Genomic DNA, 9,970 nt, shown 5'->3' with positions numbered 1-9,970 from the left:
GTCTGGAGACATTTATGCATCAAGCAGATTCAACACCGCTCGCCCAAGAAAGTGGTAAGATGTTTTGTCCTTGTCGGAAATGCAACAATTCGAAACTGTCATTTGCCACATGTCCTCTATACAATCAATTTCACAAAAAAAATATGACATGACTACTGAAATTGATGACATGGCTTCCGGAAAAATATGACATCGATAATTTCATTTAATGTTGATTTATATTTTTGACAAACTTATTAAAATATGGTAATAATTGATAAATATTACATTTAATATTCATATTTCTTTTTGGTAAACTTTTTTTTAAATATGGTAATAGTTCATACATCATCTATAAAATAAATATATTCATATATAACATTTCAAATTTCGAAATATTATTATTTTTGTGTAATTATACAATTTGTATTACTAAAGCTTTCAAAAATTTCTACAATTTTTTAAAAATTTAAATATCTAATCGTAAGATCATTAGTTTTTTATATACCTACAAATTTTATAAATATTGTTTAGGCTAAATTTTTGATAATTATACAATGTTATATCATTTTATTAGTTTTATACAAATTGATTTAATATATATCAAATCTATATTAAATATTAGTAAGAAAATAGTAAAATCTATAATATTTAATAAAATTTATTTTTAAATATAAATTAGATTTAAAAAATTCTTTACTGCACATGGTGCAAGAAAACACCTAGTATTCAATTAAATGAAGAATGTTGGTGGGAAAATTGTGGCTGGCTGACCTGACTCAACTGACAGGGATCGGACCGAACCTCTCAAACTCATTTACATTTTTGCCTTGAACATAACGTATAATTCAAAATTCATAGCTAACTAATCGGTACTATCAGTATATCTAATTAAATTGAAGCTTTTATTTCGGCTAGGTTGGTAACAGTTGTGAAACAATAGTACAACATTTGTCTAAAATTAGAAATAAATGTGGAAAATACCCCATTAATGTCTTAACTTTTTAAAACATAAGACACAATAATATTTTTATTTATAAAGTTATTTAAACTGTTTTCAAAAAAATATTTTAATTTCAAGTTGACAAAAATAATTTCAAGAAAAAAATTATTTAACCTAATTTTTATAACAAACTAAGAATTAATTTAATATAATAAATGATTAAATAGCGATTATTATAAATCTAATCATATCGATAGAATTTTATCTAACAATAACGCAATTTCTATTTTTTAGTAAATCAACATGAAAATCTATCTCGCTTCCCAAAATTTAAATCTAAAATAAATCAAAAGAAACATATTAAGCTTATAATATACTAGTTTTGGCCCCATGCTGCGCATGGAAATATTGTTTTGTTACAAAAATACCAAATTTCAGCTTTTTATAACTTGTATAATATAACTTGATTTATATGAAAGAGATGAATATACATAAACAACCCATTAACACACATCTATTATTTGATTAACCACAAACATTCTGAGTTATTTCGATTGTGTAAGCTATATAAACTAAAAAGCCAGAACTTTTTATCATCACCATTCAAAATAAGCAAATTGAGAACTTTTTAATCAATTTTGAAAAGTTGATGGACTTGTTTTGTTAACTTTTATTTATTTCACCATGTCAGATGTAGCTTTTGCATATTTCTATAAAAGTGAAAAAAGAAAATGCTATATGTAAATTAGAAGAGTAAAAAGTTTAAGAAAAAAGAAATTTATGATTGAAGTTCAAAAAAAAAGACATTTATGATTGAACATAAAGAGTTTCAGCATTTTAAAGTTACCAACCTGACATTCATCAGCAAACTTTGGAGTACGCACAACCACCTGTCCACTACAGATTTTTTTTTTCTTCTAAGACTATTGTTGCCACCGTTTCTCCAGAGAGTATGTCAATATGGATCAAGTATTGTAGAGTCAATAGTATTAATACGCTCTTTAGAGAGAATTAGGTGCTGTTACAAAGAATTTAGGAATCAAAGTTTCTGAAAGCAAGTAGAGTTGGATTAAGTTACTAGTATTGTGAGTTAAATCTTTAACTAAAAAGAAATATTAACCGTTCCAAAATCGTAAGAATGAGATCATGGGTGTAGAGAAATATTAGGGATTTTTAATTTACAAAAAAAATAAAAGCAGTTAAAAGATAAATCAGCAAAACTCACGAAACAAATTGTTGCCATTTAAATTCTTTTGTTTTTACTTTTTTCTTAAATTTGTAAAACAAATACCATGTGTCAGATTTTTATTTGATAGGTGACTTGTGATTTAGTATATAAAGGATATAGTGCTACTTGGATAAGGCTCAACTTCAAAGGTCTGAAGATCATGGAAAAATCAACTAGACAATGGGTCAAGGCATGTCCTAATGTACTTTATGGAAAGCTAATAAACTTGATCCGCGAAGCGTTGAACCAAAAAAAAGGTATGGGCACTGGTACCGCCTTTATCAAGCATGGACTGACTTTGGACAAGCATGGACGAACAATAAGCAACCTCCTTGATCAGGAAATGAGCCAGAGAAACATGGAAGGACTAGAAATGAAATGCATAAGCAGGCATGATCTGGAGATAAACTAGTCTAGCCAAAATGGTCAAGAATTAGAAATGGAAGTTGAAGATCCAAAGTTGAAAATAGTGCATTTTCATCTACCAAATGGGTCTAGAAGAACAATGGCCAGACAAGAGTTGAAGTGGAACGAGCCCAAATAACTTGTTGGTCGAAAAAGGTCTTTATCGATCTAAAAAGTGTAAGGACAACCAACTTGGTTTATGATTGGCTCAAAAAAATTAGCCACGACCATATTGGCCTATTTTAAATGTATTTGGTTTATTATATATATAAACCCGTAAGAAATAGATTTTCTTCTCTTAAACCAACTAGAAATAGGATTACGATCTGGTCATGGCCCTTTGAAAGAAAAAGTTAGATTGCTGGCCTCAAAAACCTCGAAGGTCCAGTCGAAGATATGAGGAAAGGCCAGTTCTTGAGAACGGGTTGGCAGTAGGATTTCTTGTGGAGGAAGGAACAGTTGAATACAAGGAAAAAAATGAATGCTACGAAGACTTGAATTAAGCCTATCATCGCCATTTCTAGAAACACTATTGTTATAATAATCTTCGTTAAGTTGCTTGCTACTCTCTCCATTTCGTTAAGTTAGATATTTTAGAAAAAAAGATTATTTCAAAAAGATAGATTTTTTTGTATTTTCTATGAAAAAATTGTGATCTTCAAGAAAATTAATTGACTTTATTGAATTATTATTGGTTAAAAATTATTGAAAATTGAAAGTTACAGAAAACGATACATTTATTATAGTAATTTAATGTGTTTTTTAATATGTGTGAAAACACTAAAAATCTATTTTTATTAAACGGATGGAGTATATATTAACCTAGATTCAATTAAATGCAGAAAGTTGGTTGGAGGTTCCTGACTGATCTAGCTCAACTGACCGGATTGGACCAAACCCCTCAAACTCATTTATTGTTTTGTCTTAAACTGAGTGCTACATGATCCGGACCGGATCAAATTGTTAATCTATATTTCAATTATATATTTCTTTTTTTTTCCAATTATATATTTCATATTTGTGAAATATAATAGTTTATATATTATATATATTTATGTATTGCATAATTATTTTGAATAGAATTTAATATTAAATAAATATTTTCAAATTTGGTTAGGTGGACAGTTTAAAATAGAAACGGAAGAATCATTGCTTAATCTGTGCATCATGTAATACAGGTGCGGTCACATGCAAATCCAATACCAAGTGATTCAAGTAAAGATAGAACAATACGCAGCTTTTCTGTTTTGTTTCCAATCCGTACTAGAGGCTCAATAGCAATATTTTAAGATAAAAGCATGCATGTTGGTTTACCCTATTTTTGAATTTCTCTCAGGCACGGAATCCAAGGCGCCGTTTTTGCTAGCGCCCACTGCGCTCCCGAAATGCCATCTCCACCCACCGCATTCGTCACCGTTTTTCTTCCTCAGTTAGGACTGTTAAAGCTCCAAAACCAAATTTATCACTCCCGCTAACTACTCCGACCGTCCACCGTGGCCCAACTCCATTCGTCGGACCACCTCCTGTTGGTCACCGCAACTTCCCCACCACCAGCGTAAACGTTGACATGCGCGCTTCTTCTACTGTCTACAGATCTGGAAGCTCCGATATAGCTATGGCCTTTGCTTGTGATTGTGTTTGGTTGGACCAAGCCCATATTCTGGCTTATGAGAGCCCTATTTAAATCCAGTTCAGCTAACGTATACATTTATTGTACGGGAGCTGTGTCTTCGCCACCTCTCCACTTCCACTCCGCCTCTCGACATCACCGGCTCCCTCACCTCTTCCCCTTTTTTACCCACCCCTTTCCTCTTTGCCGTATCTCCTGTGCAAGAATGTGGATTCGCTAGATTTGATCACTATTATGTCACCGCTGCGTCTCTATTACTATACCGTCTCAAACATCGACGACTCTTCACAGAGTCGTATATGCGGCCCACCCAACCTTATCTTTGTCGCCGTAACTACAATGCAAGAGTGTGGACTCGCCAGATCTGCTAGCTACTCCATTATTGTTGTGTCTCCATCACATTACTCCGTCTCAAACATCTACGGTTCTTCACAGAGTCAACTATGTAACCTTCAAACCGGAGCTATTATCTTTATCGTAGGTTCTCGGAGTCTTGCTCATGTTGTACCCCAACTTGATAGGCCATAGATTTTACACACTTTTAGCCATGGTTTATAAATGTTTTAATAATTAATTATTATGTTTTAGAGTCTATTTACTATATTTATAGGATCGGGAGTGATTTGGAAGAAAGTGATGATTTTGGAGCATTTTGGAGATAATTGGAGAGATCATCTGAGCTGACCATCGAGCAAGACTAATGGTCGACATTTAGAGACAATAATCGATCGATGCACACCCTGTGACATCGATCGACAGAGAAGCGTGTAGAATCCTGTTTGGTTCCAGCCGACTTAGAGTCCAAGACTTCACCAATTTACAAGATTACCCCTGGCGAGCTTTTAACCTAATATTTATAGTTTGCCAAAGTGTTTTAGGCAAAGTGTGCTTTCTTGTTTTCTAGTTTTCACAGCAAAAGGTTTTCTAGGATTTTAGTAGAATAGGAGAGAAGATCCAAAAAGATTTGTGATTGGAACTTCATTATTATTTATCTATAAATCTATGCAGTTTTTATACCTTATTGTTGTTATGAATTGCTTAGCTATGTCTGAGTAGTTCTACTGTTAGATTTAGGGTTCAAATAGGTTATGAGGGATTAGTCCAACTATAGATTGCTAAGTTGTGATATTCATCATTAGGATTGTCATTAATGCATGTTTCTAGTTTAGCTAGCTAGAACCTTGACCTAGGAGTTGTAGGCACAAGTTAACACTGGAATCTCACCCTGAATCCGTCCTAATTGAGCTAGGATTGTTAGAGTAAGGCAAAAGCTGATCTAGTAAGCCTAGTGAGCATTATTCAACCCGCGCGTAAAGCTTAACTAAGAACGCGTCGATCGATATTCCTATCGAATAATTAATCGAGGGTGCAAAAGGTGTATCGATCGATATTCCTCTAGAATCATCGATCGACACTTATATCTGGTCAATAGACAAGCCTAGAAAGCAAACGCCGATCGGTTTGTTCATAGGCGATTGAGCTCTATAATATCATGCATACAACTGTTAGGCATATGTAGGATTATAATCCGATTACCTGAATAGAAACCTTAAGTCTAACTATTTCATTTAAGTGCCAAAAACCCAATCAAACCAATCGAGCAACTACCTTGCTCACAAGCTGTTATTTACATTTAAACATAATCAACCTAGCTTAATCACTCTGATTAGATTTATTAGGTTCCCTAGCTCCTTGTGAATTCGATCCTTAAGTACTACGATTGAACCTCTTATTTTATTTAAGAGAGCAAGAAGAATAACAAACTACTTTATTCATCTATGCGAGCATAACTATCTCACAGTTACTTATTAATATATGCTGTACTGATTCAAACACTATCATGATAATTCCATTTTTGTTTTTAAAAAGTTTAAACAAAAATCATATTATTTATATCTAAAAATATCAAAATATATAATCATTATTGCATTTTTTTAAAAGCAATCACGTATTATAAAGATTTAAAAAAATTTCTTTATATGCTACATTCATTATTAATAAAAAGCACTCAATATTCTCTGTTGTATTATATAATATTAAAATTTTTACTTGATGAATATTTAATCATGCATCTTTCTGTTTTTTTAATATTTAATTTTATTAATAAAATATCTTATTTTGGATTACAAAAAATATAGTAATTATCTTTTAATTTATAACATTTTTTATTTTTGGTTTTTTTGATCAATTATCTAATCTAATGAATTTAAAATTCATTTTTTTTTTATTTTTTGGCCAATTATTATTATATTAATTTATAATTAATAATATAATATTATTAATAAATTTAATTATTTATTAAAGTAACAATGATTTTAACCAAACTAAATTTTAACGTGAGAGCTTGGATCGAAAATCAGTTTGCAGAGATAATATAGGTATAGACAAATAGATTTCTCTCTCTCTTTCATATGATGTGTCTTGATGTGGCTTCAATATTCCATGTATCAAATCCTCCTGGTTTTAAAAACCTCTCTAAAAACCTAGACTACATGCCAGGTTTATAGTTGCTGAAATGCTATGTGCAAAAGCCAAGTTCCTTGATATCCTCTCGTTTTATGACCATGGCGAAACTAAAGCCTTTCTGAAATCATTATGAATGGAACCTGTACCTTCAAGCCTGAGTCTTATTTCCAGCACTTCACCTCATCAGGTCGTTTAGAGCATCCTTATTGGTGCAGTATGTTAAGTAACATTCTAAACTCAAAGAAATTAATATTTTAATAAATTTTAGTTATTGAATTAATTTTAATGTTTATAAAAAATCTTAACTTGACACTTGGCACTTGACACTTTAAGTTAAGAAAAATATCTTAAAAGTACTTTTTTAAGAAATCTTTAGTGTCTTTTCTAATTTTTATAATTTTTTTCTTTTTCTTAATTATCTAGATACTCATTGAGTATCAACTAATGGAGATGCTCTTATATATGGTTGCGTCGTCGACAGTGCCGTGCTCAGACGTCTTTCGGCCTAAGGCTATTTTTGAAAAACAAACTTTTAATATAAAAATAAAATGACTGAAGTTATAAATACAGTATATACTTTTTATATAAAATATATATTGCAATATTTTGTTATTTATGAAGATATTATAACAATAAAAAAATTAATTTATCATATCATTTCCTGTTTTATAAAAAAATCCACTAGAATTATTTAAATGTACATATAAATTTCTTATAATTTTTATTTCCTACTATATCTATATTGTGTAGTAAATTTATAATCTGAAATAGTTTAAAGTATAAAATGAATATAGAAAATGAATTAGTAAATGATGTAAACATTAAAATAATTTCAAAGAGGAAAATATTTATAAAATAGTATTACACATATAAACTAATGTATTCTGGCGGTTTCTATTTTGATGAAAAAGATTTGCAGTCGACATACCGCTTATTCGAAGGAATGTTCAGGTGGTTTCTATTCGGCGGTGGCTGTCATCACTTTTGTTCTCTCTACGGTGGATTTAGGGTTTCAAAATCCAATCCCAGTTTTGGTAAACCGGTGCTCACCTTGGCGGTTCTATTTTTAATTTTTAGTTTCTTTTTAATTTCTAGTTGTTGTAGGTCCAAAAAATGACAAAAAAATAATATGAAAACATTTTAGAAAAAAAAAACAATTTGATGAAAAATGCGGAGCCTGAGGCCAATGCCTTTTTTCGTTGTTATATCGTCTAGGAATATATGACAAACTCTTCAAAAACTCTACTGGAAGGCTTCATGGTAACACCACCATGTTCATTATATTTCTCATCAAATTTGAGAATGAATAATAAATAACATATACTATTTTCTCTTCATGGTAACTACAGCTGTAAATGCTGAGTGAATGCTGAGTGACTGTGGCAACTATTTTGTCTTCATGGTAACTACAGCTGTAAATGCTGTAAAAACTATTTTCTCTTCATGGTAACTACAGCTTCATGATAGTTCCTTCATACCATTCAAGCAAATGTTGAGTGACTGTGGCATGCTGGAATTTCCATTTACTGGAAATATGCTATCATCGGTAGGGAAAAGATCAGGAGGGACGACTGCTAGATGTCGTTTGGATAGAGCAGTGGGGAATGCGGATTGGCATGAAAATTTTCCCCATTCAGCTGTCAGGTATCTCAGGCTTTGGGGCTCGGATCATCGTCCGGTCCTAGCATATATTCTAACAAAGCCAGTGAGGAGGAAAAAGAAATTTAAATTTGACAAACGCTTGCTGGATAACGAGGAACTAAGGCAAATCATCCTCGAAGGATGGATGTCGGAGGATTTGCCTCCTGAGGCGAATATAACGGAACACATTGCTAGTTGTAGAAAAGCTTTAAGTCAATGGAGGAGACAAAACAATGTGAATTCCGCGAAGTTAGTAGTGGAGCTTAAAGAGAAGGTGCAAGACCTATACTCGAATGATGATGCTACCTCTGAGGAAATAGCAGATGCTCTGAAGGAATTATCTACTGCTCTTAAGGCAGAAGAGATGTTTTGGAGACAGAAAAGTAGGGTTCTCTGGTTAGGGGAAGGTGATAGGAACTCAGAGTATTTCCATGCGTCGGTGAAGCAGAGAAGAGCTAGGAATAGGATAACACAACTCTTAGATGAAAATGGGAATGTCGTGGAGGATGAGGAAGGATTAGTAGCCATTGCTACTAGTTACTTCCGACAAATATTTGAGTCTTCCAACCCAGAGGATATAGCTGATGCGCTATCAGAGATCTAACCTACGATTACTGGGGCAACAAATGATGACCTGACTGCTCCAGTAACTGAATGAGAGGTCAAATTAGCACTGTTTGCTATGCATCCATAGAAAGCACCAGGACCGGATGGAATGACACCTCTCTTCTATATGGAATGACACCTCTCTTCTATCAGAAGTTTTTGGATATTGTCAAAGATGATTTAACTCGTATGGTTAATCAGTTTCTTTTCGAGGGAACAATGGCACAGGGCTTGAATGATACAAACATTTTTTTAATTCCTAAGACAACGAAGCCGAATGAGATGAAAAAGTTTAGACCTATCAGTATATGCATTATCAGCTACAAGATAATATCTAAGGTCTTATGCTAAAGATTGAAGAAGATTCTTCCACACCGGATATCAGAGACCCAGTCAGCCTTCGTTGCTGGTAGACAAATTACGGATAATATCATGATAGCTCAGGAGATGTTTCATGCTTTGAGAACTAAACCGGGAGGACGGGTTAAACAAATGGCCATAAAACCTGATATGAGTAAAACATACGATAGGATGGAGTGGTCATTCATTGAGGCAGTCATGAGAAATATGGGTTTTTCAGAAATATGGATTGACTGGATAATGCAATGCATCACCTCAGTCAAGTATAAAGTCCTCATGAATGGTGAAGCAAGGGGAAACATTGTCCCTGGGAGAGGTTTACGACAAGGAGATCCTTTGTCTCCTTTCATATTTATTCTATGCACGGAAGCGCTCGTTAGCCTTCTTAATCAAGCAGAGAATCAAAGAAAGATAACGGGGATGCGAGTCACTCGCGCTAGCCCCTCGGTATCTCATCTTCTCTTTGCTGATGATAGCCTTTTCTTCTGTAAGGCGGAGCCCCGTGAATGTGAAGAAGTTATGAAAGTAGTCAGGAAATATGAGAAAGCATCAGGTCAACGCATTAATTTTGACAAATCCTCATTACTCTTTGGTAAAAAGATTCCAGCGAATGATAGACAGCAGATTAAGGATACTCTTGGTATACAAAATGAAGGTGGGATGGAATCCTACTTAGGAATCCCAGAGGACATCAGTGGATCAAAGTGTAAAT

This window comes from Brassica oleracea, chromosome C9, assembly GCF_000695525.1.
Source record: "Brassica oleracea var. oleracea cultivar TO1000 chromosome C9, BOL, whole genome shotgun sequence".
In the NCBI taxonomy this organism is placed as follows: domain Eukaryota; kingdom Viridiplantae; phylum Streptophyta; class Magnoliopsida; order Brassicales; family Brassicaceae; genus Brassica; species Brassica oleracea.
The sequence above is the reverse complement of the archived record's forward strand: the minus strand, read 5'-3'. Positions refer to the sequence as shown.